Source organism: Cryptotermes secundus, unplaced genomic scaffold, assembly GCF_002891405.2.
Source record: "Cryptotermes secundus unplaced genomic scaffold, Csec_1.0 scaffold481, whole genome shotgun sequence".
NCBI lineage: Eukaryota > Metazoa > Arthropoda > Insecta > Blattodea > Kalotermitidae > Cryptotermes > Cryptotermes secundus.
The window spans coordinates 889,937-911,272 of NW_019720570.1; the positions used below are offsets into that span (position 1 = coordinate 889,937).

Sequence of the window (21,336 nt, forward strand, 5' to 3'; positions counted from 1 at the left end):
CACAATTATCTTTATAGCAGTGGTTACAAACCTGGGAGCTCGCTTCCTATGAGTCCTGAAGAGGTTTAGGAGGACGAGTGATGACACGACAAGCAAATCCTTTTTTTCTTTCGCTGCGAAATTTAGTTCGAGTGTTTTTCTTTGTTGCTTTTAACCCTTCAAAGCCTAGTGGTTGCTATATTGTGGCGTATAGACCCATCGATAAGCAATGATTCTATAAACAGTGGCCGTTACTAGGTAACGTCCGCAATATACACGCACTCAATATTAGAAGAACGGCGTTTTCTATGTGGTCCGCGCCGAGAAGTTCTGACCAGGACAGACTTAGCAATGAATTTAGTTGAGTTCTGCACGGGAAACTGTGAAAACAGAATCTGAGAGCGCGAAGCTGAAGAATTTCCACTGTTAGAAGCCGTTCCTAGGGAACGGTAGATGAAGACACAGCAGGCTGGAAAAATACTTAGCGGGTGCTGCGGTGATTTGTGAATTGCTGATATCAGCGGTGGCGCTGTCATTACATGCACTTACGGGTCATGTGTATAAGTGGTCAATAAATCCATTCACCATTCCAAACCCCCGTCTATAGTCACACATACTGCGTGACGTGAAGGGCTATACACGTAAATGAGAGATTCCACTTCTGTGATTCATTCTGTTCCACTCAACTTACTCCACGTCCTTAACGTATGGTACAAATATTGTGATATGACGCCTGAAAGCCGGAATAGCGGAGCCAGACTAGACGTTCATTACTAGGCAACGACTCGATAAACAGGTCCCCGTGGAAATAAACACGCACCCAAGAATAGAACTACTGTTTCTACACAATGTGAGATATACACGCCTCTATAACAATGGAGGAATTATTACGAAACGCCGTTTTCTGTTGAGGCAGCCCCGAATCTATATAACGAGGATCTGAGGCCAGCTCAGAGAAAATAGAGGGAGTTTGTTGAGGCTGTGATTCAGTGAGACTTATCGTTCCTGCGTTAGAAGACATTGCTAGGAAACGGATAGCGGAGACTGTAACAGACTGAGAACAGTAGTGGGTGTAACAGTGAATTGTAAATTGCGGAGATCAGCGGTAGCTCTTAAATTACCTGTATTTACGAGTTCTGTGCCTAAGTCGTCAATAAATCGAATCACCCAATATAAACCCCGTATAGTAATCACCCCTAAACGTGACAATATTGTTTTTATTACGGGCTACTTTATGACGTTTCACTATCTATATTATACAGCTTCGAATGGTAGGATTCGTGAATAGTGAAATGGAATGGATTGGAGAGAAATTTTTAGTGTCCTAACCAAGCTACAACTCCGACGTTTGATTGGAAGTTATGAAGAAAATCATGAAGAACCACATTTAGGATAGCTGATGTCCCGGCAGAGTACCTAGCAGTTTCCTGTATGTCCACAGCGTTGTACTACCGCCGGGGTAGCGCAGTCGGTATAGCGACTGGCTAAGGGGTGGACGACTGAGAGGTCGGAGTTCGAATCCCGGTAGGGTCAAGAACTTTTTCTTCTCCAACTTCCTATCCAGGTGGTAGCAGGGGTTCTTTCCCGGGGGTAAAGCGGCAGGGGCGTGAAACTAACCACTCACCTCCAGCTAGTGCCAAGGTCAAGAAAATGTTGATTTATACATCCACTCCCCCATACGCCTTCAAAGTGTAGTGTTGAGTACAGGGACAACTTTACCTTTACATTTATGCCTACGGCGTTACCGCTGAGCCAACCCGCACGGTTGCTACGTATTTGAGAATAAAACTTGACATTTCCCACGGTGATGCCTATGAATAGTGATGCCGCATAGATCGGTAGTATTTCACCCAATTTTGGGTTTTCTTTCTTTTATGATCAACCCATCGTTGGGGCAGACTCTTGTTACACTGCTCCTCGTGGTGGCTTCAGGAACTACGTGCGTTCGTAGAACGAGAAAATAAAACAAACTTTCTGAGTTACTACTTCCGGTAATGAAACACTGGATTTTGTGTCCAGTTTAATTTACTTACAATACTTTTTTTAAGCCTTCAGTTCTTTTGTATTTAACCCTGTATGGCTCTGAGCTGCCACTACCCTATGTTACGCATTGCGTTTTGTCACTTTTGGCTGTACTGACCCTCTGATGTGAAACTGTTCGCTCAACCCAACACTGTTCTAGATTAACCTCAAAGGGCGTATTTATTTCTTTCCAGATAAAAACAATTTCCCGCAAGATCACGGAGGGAGTGAAAGTTCACAAAAGAGCACCCCATGAGAGGGCAGCCCAGGTTCGCATGGAGAGGCGAGACCTTTGCAATGCACAGAACGAATATGGACCATATTAACTGACTGTGCAGAAGGCTTGTCTAGCCCATCACGTAAATTAATACCGGATACCATAAGAGCAATGCCGGTAACGCAAGGGGGAGGGGAAGCTCTGCTTATAGCCTAATTCAGCGATACTCTTCGTGCATTAAAAGTAATGGAAACGGGTTGTATGGTTAGAGAGCTGAGGGGGGGGGGTGCACATGATATAAACCAGAAGAGAGATAAAACATTCGGGGCGCAGTTCCAATCCCATCTGCAATGAACACTGAAGGGTGGAAGGGTACCGAAGGGAGGAAGGGTGTTCATAATATGTAACGGCTTTCGGCGAGGCGAGAAATGATACTTGAACGTATGATCATGGCGCTAAAGTTAATGAACTAGGTCCTTATTACCTTATCTTGTTTCCTTTTATTATCGCCATGCTGTCGGTGTGTGTGTTTGTGTCCCCTGTTTGAAAGTTTAAATTTGTTCACCAAAACTGTGCATGAATATTTTTCATTCGTAGGCAACCTCAGTATCATATTTTACAATGAAACGACGATCGCGCAAAATTTTGAGGTGGGAGGGACATTAAAATCACTTGCTTTATGTATTGCATTAGATTTTGAAAAAAAAATAAAATTATGTTTATCCTTTAGATCCCAGTGGTTACAATATATACCACTTGATTTAAAAATTAAAAGAGGTAAAGTTATACCTCTGCTTAACTAATTAAGCACTATGTCATGAAGGTGTATGGGGGGGGTGGATGTATAGACCCATATTTTCTAGACCTTGACACTAGCTGGAAGTAAGTGGTCAGCTTCACGCCTCTTCAGCTTTACCCTCGGGAATAGAGTTCCCGGAACCCATTTGATAGGAGGTTGGGTGGGCCCCAGAACTGGTCTGGACGACGTGGAGAAGAGAAAATTCTTGGCCCTGCCGGGACTCGAACTCCGATACCTCTGTCGTCCAGCTTTTAGCCAGTGGCTATACCGACTGAGCTATCCAGGATCCCAGGATGGCCGGTGAATAACGAATTGAAAAGTATTTTTAAGGATGTTGTCACAACTTAATGAATTATTACCCCCAGAAACATCTGGCAATACTGAAGAAAATCATGAATAAATTCAGTCAGGATAGCCGGAACCCTGGCCGAGATTTTAAAGGAGCACCTCCCGAGTTAAAGTGTGGAATTTTACGGCTGTGCCACATTTGTACGTGGACAAGCTAATTCTGAAAGGGAAGAGGTCGGAAAGCTCAATCGGTAAAAGATGAAAAAGCATAAGACATTTTGTAATACATCTTAGTTGAGAGACGGACATTTCTCTATACAATATCAGGTGTATTATTGATTCTAGACGGCGTTGGATTGATGAATAGATTTATGGACTACTTACAGGTCATAACTACAAATAACTATAACTCCATTGCTGATCTCCACACTAAGTCTTCTAAGTCTGCTTTCACTAGTCGTTGCTTGGTAACAGCTCTCAACAATGGCTATTCATCTGCAGTGTTTCCTGGTAACGAATCTTAGGAATGGAGATTCTTCAGCTTCCGTTGCCCGCCGGTTAACACTCCACAGCCGAACTCTCACTGCACTGCACTGCACTGCACTGTCTTAAATGAACTAGGTCGGCTGAGTCATATAGCTCGGAGCGAACCCACAGAGAACACCTCTTGCAACATCTCTTCTATTGTTGTGTGACGTCACCGCGCACGCTTATGCTGCGGGCGCTACATAGCAATGACTACGCGACACGTATCGTAACACCTTCTCTATTGTTGCGTGCGGCATTACCTAGCAACGGTTCTTTCTCTTCCTCCACAGTACGCCACAATATTATGAAAGAAGTGGTTACGAAATTTTGCATGCAAAACCGAAGACAGGAGACCTCTTGGAAATTCTGAGCATAGATGTAAGGATAATATTAGAATACATCTTAAAGAGATGAGGCATGATATACACTGGATTCATCTTATTTTGTTCAGGGCTTAGTACAATGCTCTTGCGAACTCGGAAATGAACCTCCGGGTTCTAAAAGGGGCTAGGAATTTCTTGACCAGCTGAAATTTCTCGGGGAAGATTTAATTTTGTCAAAGTTAATCGTTATCATACTCAATGAAGAAAAACCAGAACGCACAAGCTTCTTGTTAAAGCTTAAATTTGATATCTTCAAAGTCTGTCATATTCAAAAATCGTATTTATTGCTGCATCCATAGAGAATATTCATAACTAAACGAAATCACTTCAACCATCGTCGCTGTGTTAGCGATATCGTAATAATTAATACTGGGTGATTCACTTCAAGGAAGAAAACATTAAAAATTCTGAATCACACAATCATTTGTCATATAGTATTCGTATATGTGGATCTAATGAAGCAATAGAAGATACTGAAATAGGATTTTACCCTCCTGGAGTCAGAAGTACAGGAGGCTCCATGTATTTATATACATTCTTACACCATAGAACAATTGAAATCACCGTTTGAAGGATATGTCACATACATTGCAAATTTATCGGTCTTGCGATATAGGCCTATATAGTGTTCTTAAGTTTCGTTTCCTTCGATATTTAACTCCGTGATTTATAGTTCTTTATTTGGTGTCTCTGAGTGAATCACCCTGTATAAGACAGTTAATTCGTCTTTCAACCCATACTCTCACTTCCCGTTCCTTCTTCACGAAGACGATGGAGAAACCATCTTCCTGAAAGAGGCAACGCCCCATATCAGGCCATTGATGGACATCGTAAAAAATCATCATCCAATCCCAACACTTCTTCATCTAGAGCAGCTCCTTCTTCTCGCTCCTCTGCAGTCAAAATAGAGTATTACCTACTCAGCTAGCCAACTGAAGTTAAAAGGATGCAGCCATTAGAGGAGACATACGTGTGAGACATGTTCTCCTTAACCATTACACGGACTGAATGCAGTAACGAGACAGCTCCGGCATCCTGCGATATATCCTTATTAAATGTCGGATAAAATTACCGCTTAAAAAAAGTGGGCCTTTAAAAATTGTGTTATAGCATACTGAAGGCAATGTTACCTGTAGTGTAACATTGTTACGGCGTGTTACGCCTGTATGAAACTACAACCCGTGAAATGTCTAAAATCATGGCCCCCAAGTATCTTGCTCACAAAATTTTACAGGTCCTGTTTTATAGTGTACTGCAGCTGTAGACATTCTGCAACTTGGACAATATCATAATTTACTTCAACGGCTGAACGGGTTTACAGCAGAGATAAATTATCGTAATAACTTCTAAGTCTAGGAGATCCTTCCTCAGGAATTTTATGTCAACCAACTGCCGAGCGGGTTAGGGTAGTGGTAACGCTCTTGACTTCTAATCGGGAAGTTGTCAGTTCGAAACTCCGCCTGGATACCGCCTAATATAACTGAGTTTTCTTTTTGTGTTTTCCCCAGTCACTTCAGGTAAATAATGGGTAGTACCTTAAATTAGGAGACCCCCACTTTCTCTTGCAATCTCCATAATGAATTAGTCACTATCATTACATTAACTGAACATAAAGACATACCTACACTAACTTCACGAAGCTGAGCTCTTCTTCCGAAGTCGCCAATTTTGTAGCTTCTCTAGAACTTCCCAGCATTTTATGGAACCCGGAGGTTCATTACCGTGTTCACAAGAGCCCTCCACTGGTCCTTATCCTGATCCAGATTGATCCAGTCCATATCTTCCCATTGCTTAACTCTAGGATTCATTTTAATATTATCCACCCACCTACGTCTTAGTGTCCTCTTTCATTCTGGTTTTCCCACCAATACCCAAAATGTATTCCTCTTCCCCCCATTTTTGTTACATGCCTGGCCTCCTCCTTGACTTGATCATTCTAATTACAATTGGAGAAGAGTAAAAGTTATGAAGCTCCTCATTATGTAGTCTTCTCCAACCTCCTGTCACTTCATCTCATTTAGGTCCAAATATTCTCCTCAACACCGTGTTCTCAAACATCCTCAGTCTATATTCCTCCCTTAATGTCAGAGACAAATTTGCACACCATACAGAACCACAGACAACATAAAGACAAAAACAACAGAAATATTAAATTCTATCAATACATTGCGTTCATTAATCAGTATTATTATTTTTGTAAGATTTGAGGCTTTCACGGCGGTGACTATGAAGAAAGCAGTCTTCTGGGATTTGGCACCGTGTATATGTGGTGTTAACCGACGTTTCGGAGGAACGTTTCGCCTCCATCTTCAGGGTATAAGAAAAAATATAAGAAATCTGCAAGCGAAGAGACCATGAGAACCGGTAAAAGCAGACTGTTCCTCCGAAACGTCGGTTAACACCACATATACACGGTGCCAAATCCCAGAAGACTGCTTTCTTCATTATTATTTCTGTTTACTTTCGTAACTGTTTCTAGACTAATATTTCACGCAATGAAATATAGCAGAATACTGACACTAAGAGCGTAAGATATCACGGACAGTATCAGGCGTGCACCTGTTGGCAGCTGTAGTGTTGACGGAAACACGTCGCACTAACAGTGCCAATAAGTGTGTGAGATCTGATAATGCGGAAAAAAGCACACAGCAATCTGAATAACGGAACAAAAAGCCAAAAAAAAGTAATCTTACCGAATAAATAAGAGATTCACTGCAAATTAATATCTGATATAGAATGGCCATAAAATTTTACAAACACGTTGCCAACTTTCGCGTCTTATCGACCTGAAAGAAGGAGTTTAATGTCGGGCGGTAAGGTGAGCAGTCGCTGTACAATCTCTGCCCTCATTTTACACACCCAACGCCGTCCCTCGGAGGAGATTCTCCCCCCTTTACGAATCCCTTCCTTTTACCTCTGATTTGAGTCTAAATAATTGACTGAGATGCAAGCGGATCGAGGGAAAAGGCGGACCCTTACCGAGGTTCAGGCTCGGTCATTACGTCATTACGTACGCTCGGAAAGCAACAGAACTGGATTAACCGTATTGTACAGCACAGAGCGCAACGCCTACCGGGACATGTGGAAATACGACAAAAAAGCGATATCGAAAAGGCATAAGTCCTATTATTTTAAAATATGTACGTTATATAGTCGTAGTCGATATAGCGACTGGCTACGGTCTGGTCGACTGAGGGGTCGGAGTTCGAGTGCCGGTAGGGTCAAGAATTTTCTCTTCTCCAAATCGTCCAGACCGGCTCTGGGGTCCACCTTCTATCCAATGGGTACCGGGGGTAAAGCTGCCAGGGCGTGAAGCTGACCACTTACCTCCAACTAGTACTGAGGTCGAAAAAATTAGGATCTATACATCCACCCCCCATACGCCTTCATGGAGTACTGCTTAATTAGTTAAGCATAGGGACAATTTTATCTTATGTTATATAGACTGAGGGTGTTTGAGAACAGGGTGTTGAGGAGAATATTTGAACCAAAGGGAGATGAAGTGACAAGAGGTTGGAGAAAACTGCATAATGAGGAGCTTCATAAATTGTATTCTTTACCAATTAGAATGATCAAGTCAAGGAGGCTGAGATGGGCAGGGCATGTAGCACGAATGAACATAAAGAGGAATGCATATAGGGCATTGGTGAGAAAGCCAGAAGAAAAGGAACCACCAGGAAGACCAAGACGTTGGTGGGTGGGCAATATTAAAATGGATCTTAGAGAGATGAAATGGGATGGTATGGATTTGATTAATCTGGCTCACGATAGGGACCAGTGGAGGGCTATTGTGAACACGGTAATTAACCTTAGGTTTCCATGGGTAGGTGCGGCTTTTCAAGAAGGGCTCAGCTCCATGAGTCAGTAGTCAAGAGTGTAGAGCAGGGCTGCCCAAATTCTAGCCACTGAGAGACGACACAATACCTTAGGTATGTAGCCCACAGGTACCTCACGTGATTTACACAGACAATGAACTGGATAGCTCGATCAGTACAGTAACTAGCTGAAAGAGGGATAGGATTTGATTTGTCCAGTATCACAAGTCAAGACTGGCACTAGCCAGTTCCGCAGAACACAGTCCCTTTTTGGAAGCTAACAGTCCCCAAACTGATCAAAGTAAACCTATCCTTGATCTCAATTAGCTAATCATTATTAACCTTGGGTAATGCCGGTCACAGTGGCTGCACTAGAACATGAACCGTAATCGCTCGCTCGAACACTGGGATCATGGGTTCGAATCCTGCTTAAGGAATGGATGTTTGTCTACATATATTCTGTGTTTGTGTTAGATATCAGCCTTGCGACGGGCTGATCCCCCGTCGAAGGAGTCCTACCGATTATCTTAGATTAAGAAACTGAAATGAACAAAAGCGTTTCACGGATGCCCTAAGCTCCAAATGGTATCTACGCGAAAAGAGGAAGTATTTCGGTACTAGATGGAGGTGAATGGTGAGGTTCTAGCTCCGGCTGCTTTACCCATGAGACAGTCTGAAAGTTATGAAGACGAGAAGAACTGTCTGGCCCTGATGGGAACCAGAAGATTTGCAAAGGAAATGTTAGCTACCCTTATCTTCAGAACTACCCGAATTTTTGTTAAAATTTTACTGCTACTGCAACCCATCTGGGTCTGTTGCAGCCAGTCTGCACCCAGGAAAACACTTCTAATATCCTTAAATATTATCTCTCCATCGATGCATGTATCTGCCTCACATTTCCACTTTTTAGACTATTTCCTATCCCCCATGCGTGCTATATATGACGCCCCTCTCACATTTATTTGCCCACTCTAATAATGACAGGTGTAGATGACTAAACATGAAATTCTTCATATTATTATATAAACATCTCCTCCTATAGCTTAATTTTCCTTAGGTTCAAATATTCTTCTAAATGCCTAGTTCTAGAGCGACCTACCGTTCCTTACGTATTTCACTCGCAGTAAGGGACAAAACTACACACCCACACAAAACATTTTTCAAAATCACGTTTGAATCTTTTGGTTTCTAAACACAAGATGAGATATAGAAAAGTTTACCTTGAATGATAGCAAGAAATCGCCGCATTTCATTTGGTATCTAACATCTCTGTAAGAAACAGTCAATTTCTTATATTAGAATGTTTTTATGTTGACATAAAATTTCCATGCGGTTTTCCCAGAAGACTACTCTTAGTAGTGACCATTGTGATAACCTCAAATCCGGTATAAAAATCTCAATCCAGAAATGATACGGAACGCCACATCGCTCTCAGCGGATGCACTGCTGACATCTGCAGGGAAGTATCCGAACTGCCGAAGTTCGGGCAGTAGGAATGTCCTTAATCTCAGCCCCAGTTTCACCCTTTACCAGTCCTGAACCTCACCTCGGAAGTAAGAAAAGCATTGCTAACTTTAACTCTCATGAGACTCGTGCAGTCCTACCCTCCACCAATCCAAAATTACCAGCAGGGGTTAAGACTTCCCCCCCCCTTACGCATTTCTCTCCCTCTATGAACCCCACATCTGCCTTCCTTCCCGCCTTACACACGAACATCTGTATCATGTGTGGTTCTGAAGTCAGCTGGCCTAACAGGAACACAAAATAATTGAAGCTACTAGTGTGCCACCTTGTCATTCCGCAGCGCAAGCAGCTTACAGCTGAGTCCTAGGTTGAGTAACGACCAGTGACGCCTTCACACACGCCTTGTTGCTGAATCTTCTCTTGGGCCTTTGCGTCATGTGGATGCCGGTAGTGCATCTGACGTTTCGGAGACGCACTCTGCCTCTTAGCGGGATAAGTGAGTGTTCGTTTATATAAAAGTTTTGATCTAGTACACCCGAATGTGGGTGTGGCCTGGTGCAGGATCCGGACCAATAGAGACAGTGGACAGAAAAATATTGTCTCATGATTTGGGTGTGACTAGAGACGAGGTTTGAATTGGAAACTGGATTTGCTGGACATCTGCAGATCGCAGCTACAATTAACTACTTCAAAGAATATCGTAACTAAAGCACACATTAATTCTTCTCAGTCTTCATTATCCGTTGCTTTGTAGCGGCTCTCAACGACGGGCATTCCCCTTCCTCTGTGTTTCCGAACTCTCCTCAGCCTCAGCTACCAGCTTCTTACTTCTCAAAACTTAAAGTTTTAGCTGACAATTCAAAATTATGTTACAGTCGATGGTCAGTCGGCCACTTTATCTTGGTGTCAAGCCGAATATGGGGCAGGACAGATTTCTATTATGGTCAGACAGATGCAGGTTTGTTGATGTGGGGCGCCCTCTCTGACGATAGGACGGGTCTGTCGTTTACAACTACTGCTGGCCGTAGAGAGGGCAGATATATTTATCGCGGTAGCTGACAACTGAACTGCTAGTCCTCGTTATATAGTCCGGGCACGGACCGCACAGAAAGCATCTATTACATTATTACCTGTTCTCTCATTACCGGAGAACCGTGTTCACAGAGCTGTTCCCTAGCAACACTGTTATACTGTGACTTATTTACAACGTTGTTACTTGGCATTGCATCTGTGTGTCACAATATTATTGAAATTAGCCTATTTAAGGACCACCGAATGCACTTCTAAGCCCGATTCTATTCTTACTGTCGGTCCGTTGGAGAAAATTCTATATATCAATGCACATTAACGCACCCTATTCACTTTAAGAGTGAAAATTTTCACTCCCGAAACATCGAAAATTTTACCCACATTCACACGACCCTGTTAAAGCCTGGATTCCCTCTTGACACTCCTAACCGTCTCTGAGCTTATACAAATATTACCGACTGAATCGGTTGCCGATTTTAACTGCTTTCGTTGTAACGTATACAGACGTATTAAGATCATCAGCCTCGTAAAAACGAAGCACATCTAATTAATATTTAGAAATGCAGTTTATTACCAAATTTAGGAAAACTTTTGCTCTGTGTCGCTCAGCCTCCCCTCTGCTTCTGTTCTTCTTTGCTTGGCCTAATCTTGGGCCCTTAAGATGGAGGCGAAATGTTCCTCCGAAACGTCAGTTGAATTTTATCGGATTGCATGACGTTATGTTTTCGTAGCCACCGCTGTGACAGCTCACATTCCACAGAGACTGTCTTCTTCAAAATAGCCTGTTTACACGACCGTCTCTGTGGTCTAGTGTTCAGCATTCCTAGCTACAGATCCAGAGGTTCCGGGTTCGATTCCCGGCGCTACCAGATTTTTTTTCTGAGAAGTAGTGAGTCTGGAACGGGATCCTCTCAGCCTCGTGAGGATAATTGTGGAGCTATTTCAAGGAAATAGCGGCTGTGGCTAGAAAACCGAAATTAACGGCCGTGGGAATTCGTTGCTGACCACGCGACACCCTCTATCCGCAAGAGTTGGCACTAAACTTCGCCGACAGGCGGCGGTCGCTCGGTCGGTATAGTTCGCTTGGGGACTAAAATCACGGAGTTTTTTTTTTTATTTTCTTTGTTTTATGTGAATATGTTTTGTAAACGTGAGGTCTGTCCTTGTCATAATGAAATTTCGGTATACCGCAGAAAAAAATCGTAGAATATTAACATGACGCATGAACGTACGAAGTACACCTGATGATGGCCAATTACGACCGAAACATGTAGTGTAGAAGAAGAAAAGACAAAGATCTACAACCAAATTAAAAAAATTGTTGCATTCACGACGGCGTTTGTATTATTACATATAGTGTATAGTGCAAGAGGATGCTTAAATATAATATAGTACGAAGTAAGTTACGTAAAATGTCACGAACGAGCGAGAAACTTTCCGTTTCAGTGTATCGTGTCTATTATTTGAGTACTAACAATACTCTGATATAGATATGTGAAGTAAAGTGTAGTATACGAAGAAGATGATTCATGATAGACTATTCGATCGTGTCACTCGTGGGTGATGGCTACAAATCGACCTCGACGCATCATTCGATAAGATGTAGGATTACAATTGAATAAAGGAAGAAATAGTAGAATTAATACTATGACAATTTGTATAACAAACTGTGACATTTTCCGTCGAATTCTTAGCGGGTGTTACACCAGTACTTCTAGATTCTTTCCTCATTTCACAGATTTTTTTTTTTATTATTTCAGCTTTATTACAGAGTTTTATCTGCACTGATATTCTCAATAGTTTGTGTGCCTGGGATTTTACTGAAAAGTTATTCCTTGATCCACGAGTCCTTCCATCACTGTGACTTAAAGCCGCAATGTTCTAATAACGAAGGAAAATAAAAAAAAAACGCAAAGTAGAAATAACAACGTGAGTAAATGACATTTTCATGCTGCTAATTGATTAAAGTTTTTTCCCCGCTTTGTTCTTGAGGTAATTACAAAGGCTTGTGATGTTCTTAATCCAAAATAAAAGCAAAAGGAAGCAAATATAAAGGAGAACTGAAGAGATGAGCCAGACCCACGAAGGACCTCAGACAAATATATTTTTCTTTGAGGAAAAGTTATCAGAAGAGGAATATAATACAGTCTATACCGTTAGTGAAAGGATGAAGGTAAAGTTGCTTCTAAGGCAATTACAGTTTGTCTTAATTACGCATAAGATAAATAAAGAAAATAACTTAAGTAAGACAAACTACTCCCAGTATAAATACTCGTACCTTGATTGACGAATGTATATCTCTATGAATGGCTTTACTGTTTAACTGAGCTAGAAAAGCCACAGATATACGCGTAATTATTTACGAATTTAAATTATTTAGAAGTAATACATGAAGTTGTAAAATAAACAGAAATAACAAAGGAAACAATTCTTTTAAAGAAGACGATTTGTAGGAAAATATAGGGAGCCGCGGACTCGTCAACTGAGGAATCAGAATTTGATTCTCGTGTGAGGCAAGATGTGCTAGGTAGTGCCCGCAGCAGAAGAATGCAACAATAGAAGAAACGTTGAAAGCGGTGTTTCCTGTGAGGTCAGTTCCCAGGTTGTATAAAGAGGGCCAGCTGCCATTAGAAAAGAGTCTTGTGACGGCAGGGAGAAGAGTAGGAGGTAGGTTACCCGCCAGCCTGTTATGTTTAAATACAGTAGTACTGGTTTGTTTCTACACACTGTCCCGTGCTACAGATCCCCACTACATCAAATTCGTTAGTTCATAGGATTCAGCTCATGGAACTGTGCCACATGTAGGCAAGCAGTTAAAAGACTGTACGGAGACATAAAGAAGAGACAAATCAAAGCAAAATGAGACTTGTCTTGTTGGATATAAAGTCATATCATCTGATGATGAAAGTCAACTTACATTTCTGAGAAATATTTCGTCTTCATTTTCAGGTCGAAGAATAAGTCAAGCAAGAAACCATCAGGAAGCAGGTAGAGGGAGATTGGTTTGTGCCCTCTTTTTGCTGGGTTTTTTTTTTTGGCTTTTTATGTGAGCCAACTTATCAGATTCGATTTTGAGCGAAAGAATGGGAATCAAAACCTCCATATCAGAACCTCAGTCTTGTTGAGCATAAAAGGATCATATTCCATCACGTAACTACACAAGACATGTGATCTAACCTCAGAAATGGTTTTAGACAAACAGCGGAACTCACCCATGAAACCAGTTCTTCAAGCGCTTTGTAATTAAAATGCTGCACAGTGTCTCGCGCATGCGCCTGCTTTATCAACTCTCGCACCTGCAGACACAAAAGAAAACGAAATAAATGAACGCAGTGCACAATAAATAATCTCCTTAAACATGTCTTCGTACAGTCAGTCACGTATGACGTCAGTACTGGGGAAACGGAAGCTGCAATTTGGTGCTATTGCACAGAGTGTAATAGGTCGTATAACGACAATGTATTCTGTTTGTAAAGTTATTTTAAATAAATACTGTAACACGACGACTCAAAATTGGAATAGCGCATCAGCAGTATGCGTTCATTGCTAGGCAACGACACCGTAAACAGGTAACCGCGGCAACGAATATGTAAGCAACAAACGAAGTATTTTGAGCTATAACGATGAGAATAGTGTTTTCTGTGGGTCCGCCCCAAGGCTATATAAAGAGGATGCCAGGTAAGCTAGAATGATAACTGAGTGAGTCTCTCGAGAAGGCACTGGAAGATGACTGAGAAGAAATGGCAAGAAATGAATTGGGCTGTGTATGTTAATGAACTTTATTTATGTCAGGTAAAGGTAAGAGGGCCGGTCATGGTAGCCGAGCGGTCTAAGGCATGTACTGTCTTCGCTCGCTTGGAAACCGGGATCGTGGGTTCGAATCCCACTCAGGGCATGGATGTTTAGTTTGTGTGTGTGTGCGTTTTTCTGTGTTTGTGCACAGGTAGAGGCCTTCCGACGAGCTGATCACCCACCCAAGGAGTCCTACCGAATATGTAAGATCTAGAAAACCGAAGTGAACGGAGAAGTTTATGGAGGTAGGCCTAGGCCCACTGAAGCCGTAGTGCCAAGGGGGAAAAAAAAGTAAGAGGCCGTGAAGGTTCATATGGTTGTAAGACGTCGAGGCTCCCACATTTTCTAAACAGTCGTCTAATAGATGGCGGTGAAGTTGTCAGCCTCAAGCGCCAGGAGTGTAACCCCCTGGAAGATTCCTGGTACTAATTTCTGTTAGAGGCTGAGTCGACTCCAGGGCCACAGTGTGGCTGGAAGGATTAGGTCAATTGAAAAAAATTCACCTCATCGGGACTCGAACCCGCGACTTTCCGGCTTGTAGCACAGTGCCTCAACCAACTACGCAACCGTTTCCCTCCATATTTATGTCAGTTGATTTATAATTCATGTTTTACTTGTTAGGTCTGACCTATTCAAATTTTAGGTAGTTCACACAGATTCTATGGATGCCTCTACAGCAAGTTTCCCCAATTAATGTAACGAGCCCCTGCACGCGGTGAGTTGTCCAGAAAAGAAGTGCAGCTTCTCTGCGTTCTCCGTCCTACATCACGAGCCATGAAGGTGAATGTGTCTCTCTTACGTATGGCCGCCCCATAGCTCAAATGGTTAGTAGCTGGCTTCCCACAGCGGCGGCCCGGGTTCGATCCCGGGGTCTGGTCAAGTGGGATTTGTGGTGGACGAAGAGGCGCTGGGGCAAGTTTTCTCCGAGTACTTCGGTTTCCCCTGCCAATCTTCATTCCACCAACTGCTCCACAATCACCCTCACCTATCATCTGGGGCTGGTACAATAGGCCAGAAGTGGCCGCAGTACAAGGGACTTAGTCCCACCCCACTAGCAATAAGAAAAAACTCTTATGGATCTCAATTTCAGACTCAAGTTCTCTTGTCGTGCAAACCGCACTGCGTTGTTTAGAAGAGACAGCAGATGCTAGTAAACATAGAAACACTTGTAAACCTGTGTTCAAAGTCAACTAACGTTTCGGAAGAACATATCCCTTCCATCTTCATGGTCGAAGAATAAGCCAAGATAGAAAACCAACATGAAGATGACCAGCTACACAACTGTAGTGTTCTCATGAAAACAGTTCCTCTATTTCTAATTACTTTAATCAATTAAGTATCACGTCACAGAGATGTGTTGGGGATGGAGGAAAAGCTCCATACAATCTTGACGTCGACGGTAATTGGCCAGTTTCCAATCTGTTAAGAACTCTTGTAGAGAAAATAAAGTCATGATATATATATACTCGTGTATACATATATAGTTGATAAATAAAATTTTATATTCTCACACAAGTGACTATGAAGATTATGGTTTTGACGAATAATGAATTGTTCAAAACTCAGCAAATTTTTTTTTTGTCCATGATTTATTCTGACCGTCTTACAGTGCATACATTTATTCACCTTACTCTTCTCTCTTGCACTACATGTTTCAGCACAAAAGTGCCATCTTCAGGTGCTTTTCGATGTACGTCAAACTACTTCATTGCATGCCCTGTTGTATTTATACTAAAATAACTAAAATATATATTCGTCATATATATTGATAAATTTTAAATATTAAAAATATTAGAACTCTTCAAGATTTGTTATCCTTATATCTTATCTCAATACGCGAGTCACACCTATCTTCTTCTATAGGAGTATTCTTCCTACTTTCATGTGTGTACTGTGCTTTGTGTTGTGTGTTGCTCCTGTGACTGCGTGTGGTATACTGCTGTTATACTGTTATTTTTTTCTCCATTACGTTAAAGCGAGTCTGAACCCACTACATACTTTGACGAGTTCAGTCGTTAGCTACTTTGATGGCTATAAAAAGTAGCCGGATTAAATTTGAAATAGTTCGTTAATTCGACAACAGATGTCGCACCTGTGAAACTATAGCTAAGATATACGTATCTAGAACATTATTTGGATATATTTTAATTGATTTAATAACGAAATTTTGAGCTCTCTAATTAATTAGCCGATGGATTAAGTGAATTGAGTGGGGAGGCATTCATTTGGCTCAGATAAGGTCCAAGTCCTTTCCCTTGAACACGGTAATGAACCGCCGTATTAGGCGTGATCTCCAACACGTGCCCTAATTTCGTTGTACAGTGCTGCCTCACACCCAGAGAAATCTGAACAATAGTTAAATCAAATTACACGTCGAAGGAAGCAACGGAAAGTGTAACACTACATTTCATTAGCGTGCATCTATCATTAACATGAACCTGCCGATAGAGCCTGTAGAAGAAAGAAACAAGAATACATGACAGCTAAAAGAAAGGACGAGGTTAAATGAACCCCCCCATCCAAAAAAAGGAGAAGAAATTTGAGAACGACGTATGTAATTAATCATTCTTTCTTTCTCTCTCTCTCTCTCTCTCTCACTCTCTCTCTCTCCAGTTTCCTCGCCGTACTTGTGTTTTCGATTTTCTTCCCGTTTTGCTTTCCACTCTCGCACAGAAAGGAGCGGGTCTGAGCAAGAATTTAAACCCCGCACCCCCCAACCCGCTTCGTGAAGAGATGATTTGAGGTAACAGTAATCAGCTTTATTATTAATTAATTACCACCAACGCAATAAGAAAGCAAGAGAGTTGGTACGAGAGTCTGTATAGCGAATATAAAGAGGCTTATTAAATTGTTCTTTTCTTTCAAGATATTTCTTACTCAAAATTACGTGGTACTTCATACGACGAAATAAATTTTATTGTTAACCCTTGAAAGCACACTGGTTGCTTTATACTGCTCTTGCATTTGTAACCTCCGCGTAGTGCCCGAAGTGTATATACTTATGTGTTTCGTATGATTCTCTGAACAAACAACGAGTATTTTCCTAAATAGCTTTAATTGACTGGTCTCTGTAACTGAAAAACATTTTGTTCTCTGTTAAGTAGGAACTGAACTCTTAAATACGAGGTATCATTCAGATGAATTAACAAATTCGTCCATGAGCAATTTGGCTAGTGACCTGAAAAAAGTCTCACACCCAAAACTGACTTACTACGCTGTCTGCTTGGTTTTTCCCACCCTATTCAATCTTTTTTTTTGTGGGGGGGGGAGGTTCGTAAGGCTTCAGTGTTTTAAGACCCGATGCTGTGTTGGGCTGAGGCAACGACGCCTTCTTTTTGACGTAGGGGGTAACTCAGGGGGCACGCTGTAGCGTAGTTGTTTGAGGCAGTATGCTACAAGCCGGAAGGTCGCGGGATCAATTTTCGATGAGGTGGGTTCTTTTTCAATTGATCTAATCCTTCCAGCCGCACTATGACCCCTGGGGTGGACTCAGCCTCTAACAGAAAAGAATACCAGGAATATTCCAGGAGGTAAAGGGCTGCCGGCGCGTAAGGCTGACAACCTCACCGCCATCTGTGAGCCGATTGTCTAGACAATATGAGAGTCTCGACGTCTTACAACTCTATGGGCCTCCACCGCCCGTTACAAGGATAGCTTTACCTTTACATTTTTTTAAGCATATTAGGAGCAGATATCAGTGGCCTCGCGGTTTAAGGCCTGAGCTGTGTTCGCCTGCTCGAACACTGGGATTGTGGGTTGGAATCCCACCTGAGGCATGGATGTTTGTGTGCATTTATTCTATATTTGTGCTATCCTGTGTGTAAATAGCGACCTAGCGACAGGCTGATCCCCCGTCCAAGGAGTCTTACCTTTTGTGTAAAATATCAAGAAACTGAAAAATAGCAAGGTCCAACAAAGAGCTGTAGAGCCATAGATAAATAGATATGTATATTACGAACTTTATTTAAAACTATACCGACATGCGCGAGTCTTATTAGGCTATTAGAGCCTTACTTAGGACACTATGGATATATGTATAGGCCTTATTCGGTACACTAGAGACAGAACAATTTCTGACTCGTTCCAAAAGACAACCCATTCCCTTTCCGCATCGCTGAGGGACCTGGAGTAATTGGAGAATAACTGATGCATATGAAACAAAATCCGGAGTAAAACAGGGGAAAAGAAAAATGGAGACAATTACAAGAAGCCAGTATCGAAAGAAGAGCATTTTGTATAGCTCTGAGAGCAAGAAATCGCAAAATATATAATCAGAAAAAAAAACTTTATGACGCAATTAATTAAATCAGGAAAATAAAACTCTTGAATGTCTCGTACTTGAGGGACACAACAGCAGTTGACGTAACTCGAAGTCACACCGGAAGCTGGCCTTCTGCACGGACTCTACACCCACAGAGCGGAACGGTAGGCGCACTGCATATTACGTAAGATTCTCGTCTTCGATTTCAGCAGTGTGCGAACGATTGAAAATGGCGATCACATTTCAGTTTCAGACAGTATGAAAGCCTAAACAAGAAACAGACTTATTGACTTATATCAACCCTTTTAATCCCAGTGGTTTATATAAGCACCACATGTTTTAACATACCAAAACTCTGCATTTTGCCCACAGAAGGTATTCGGGTGTTTCGCATGATCCTCATAATAAACAGCGTTAACCATTTGGTCTTTGTAGCGCAGATGAAATGTGTTTCCTTTGAGGTACGAACTGATCTTATACACATTATTTAGAAGAAATGTAGTCTTTATAGCCAGGGGTATCCGGGCCTACGCTATGATTTTCTTTTGACAGCCATGATGTCTCCCTGGCGCTTCATTTCAAGGCACTGATACAAAACATAAGTTCTCTTATTTAAGGTAAAGCTATCCCTGTAACAGTCTGTGGATACCCATAGGAGTGTGAGACGTCGAGGTTCCCACATTTTCTCTAGACAGTCCGCTCACAGATGGCGGTGAGGATGTCAGCCTTACGCGCCAAGCTATCCTTGTAGCAGGCTGTGGAAGCCCATAGGATTGTGAGACGTCGAGGCTCATACATTTTCTAGGCAATCGGCTCACAGATAGCGGTGAGGTTATCAGCCTTACGTGCCGGCCGTCCTTTACGCCCCAGGAAGATTCCTGGTACTCACTTCTGTTAGAGGTTGAGTCTGTGAACAGAGCACGATTTTATTCACAAATGACATACTTTATATAAATAATCGCTTGTCCATTACACCTGTCACATAAAACAAAGTTGGATCTGTGTAGCTAGCAAGAAGGTTGCCCTGGACAAAGTATATTTCTCAGACTACACGTTGTAATAACCCAGAAGACCACAACATAAGCAATAAAGTTAGAAGAGTATTGTAATTTTATTAACCTCTTTCCTTCTCGAATAAAACTGCGCACACAAACCACGTCACCCAAAATTTTACTCCTCCAGCAACTAAGAGTTTACGGCTTTTTCTTTACTTGAACGTTAAAATTAACTGCCATGAGCCCCCTGTCCCTGTCTCTGCCATCACAGAGCAGAAGAGACGCACACTCAGCTGTAAGAGAAGGCCGAGTCAAGTTTTTAGTGGATTATGTGGAAGTAAGGTTTCAGAATTTACGTTTAATGTGATATCGTCTTAGCAAGGAGCACTACCGTTTTTATGGCGCTTGGTGATACAGCCGCCATGTTAACTGACTCCTCACACCTGAGCCATACTGACGAACCCATAGATACCTTTCGTATGTACAGTACAGTTCAAATACCAAAGACACCAAAACGGTTCCTCTACATGTTATCACTATATACACTATAATTTGGCTGGCGTGAGACAGTGCACCTTACGTGGAGCTTTACACACTGGGGACACAACAGGCACTTGTGACGTGTATATCCGTTGCTAAGCAACAGCTCGGTAAACATATTCCCTCGAAGCACATACATACAACAGAAATACATCAATTGCGAGGTAACAAACCAGTAAACACGTATTATTGACGAGAGAGGACGGTGTTTTCCGTGTCGTCCGTGCAAAGTTGTTATAAGAAATGTTCTGCAGGACAGAAGAAACAGAAGCGAAGTACAGTGGACTACAGAACGGCAGTAATGGAGTCGAACCCTCGGAACTGGCAACTACAGAAATGGCAAGAAAGGAATTATACTATGACAAAAAGTCTTCGCTTATGATTTGAAGTTACAATGGTAATGTGACAAATCCGTTGCCAGGATACGACTAGTGAAGACTCAGAAACCTAGTTTGTGTGTGTAACGGTGAACTGGAAAGTATGTAGAATAGCGATAGCGCTGTATCGCCTGGAGTCCTGAGTCGTGTGAATGTACAAAGTGCAACAAATCCAATCATCAAATAAAAAATGTCTTATAAGTCAAACTCCAACACGTGACAATTCTACCTAGGTTTAAGCATTAAAGCAGAGCTTCACATTGCAGAAAGGGACCTGGTGGAGAATTCTTAAAATATATGGCAGCACACAACGTATTAATCAAAAGGGTATGGGTTCAGTGATACGTAAATTAGGTAAATGTATACAAAGAAACAGTGGAGGAGCGGCTGGAAAAGCTCAGTCTGTATAGTGACTTGGCTACTGGTTACACGATCGAGGAATCAAGATCCATTTTCGACAGCTGAAAGAGATTTCTCTCTTCTCAGCAGCGTCCATGCAAGATCTGGGGCCCTCCAATGTTCCTAAGAAATGGGTAACTGGAGTTCTTTCCCGAAGAATTAAGTGGCCGGAGCGTGAAGCTCATTAATCACCTTCATCTACTGTTGAGGTTAATGATACTTGGAGCTATGTACCTTTCCGCTGTCTCACAGGGCATGACGGTCTGAAGCTCAGTTGATGTGATGACTTCAAATTTTACGGGCGAGTACAGGTGAGTACAGCTCCAAGTATTCTGAAATGGAGGTCAGAAGAGAGTTTCACGTCCCCGACCGCTTTGCTCCGGGCAAAATTCCCCGGTATCCCCAGCTAGGAGGCTGGCTGTTACGGTAGATTTCTCCTGAACGTCAG

At 42.1% G+C, this 21,336-nt stretch overlaps 1 long non-coding RNA gene across 1 annotated transcript in view; it reads right to left on the reverse strand.

The window, feature by feature from the left end:
* The window catches only part of LOC117282692, a 106,404-nt gene that overhangs the window by 54,116 nt on the left and 30,952 nt on the right, over window positions 1–21,336 (reverse strand). Inside the window, exon 2 of the long non-coding RNA XR_004513531.1 lies at window positions 13,737–13,820. This is a non-coding gene — a long non-coding RNA (uncharacterized LOC117282692). The remainder of the gene's footprint in view (window positions 1–13,736; window positions 13,821–21,336) is intronic.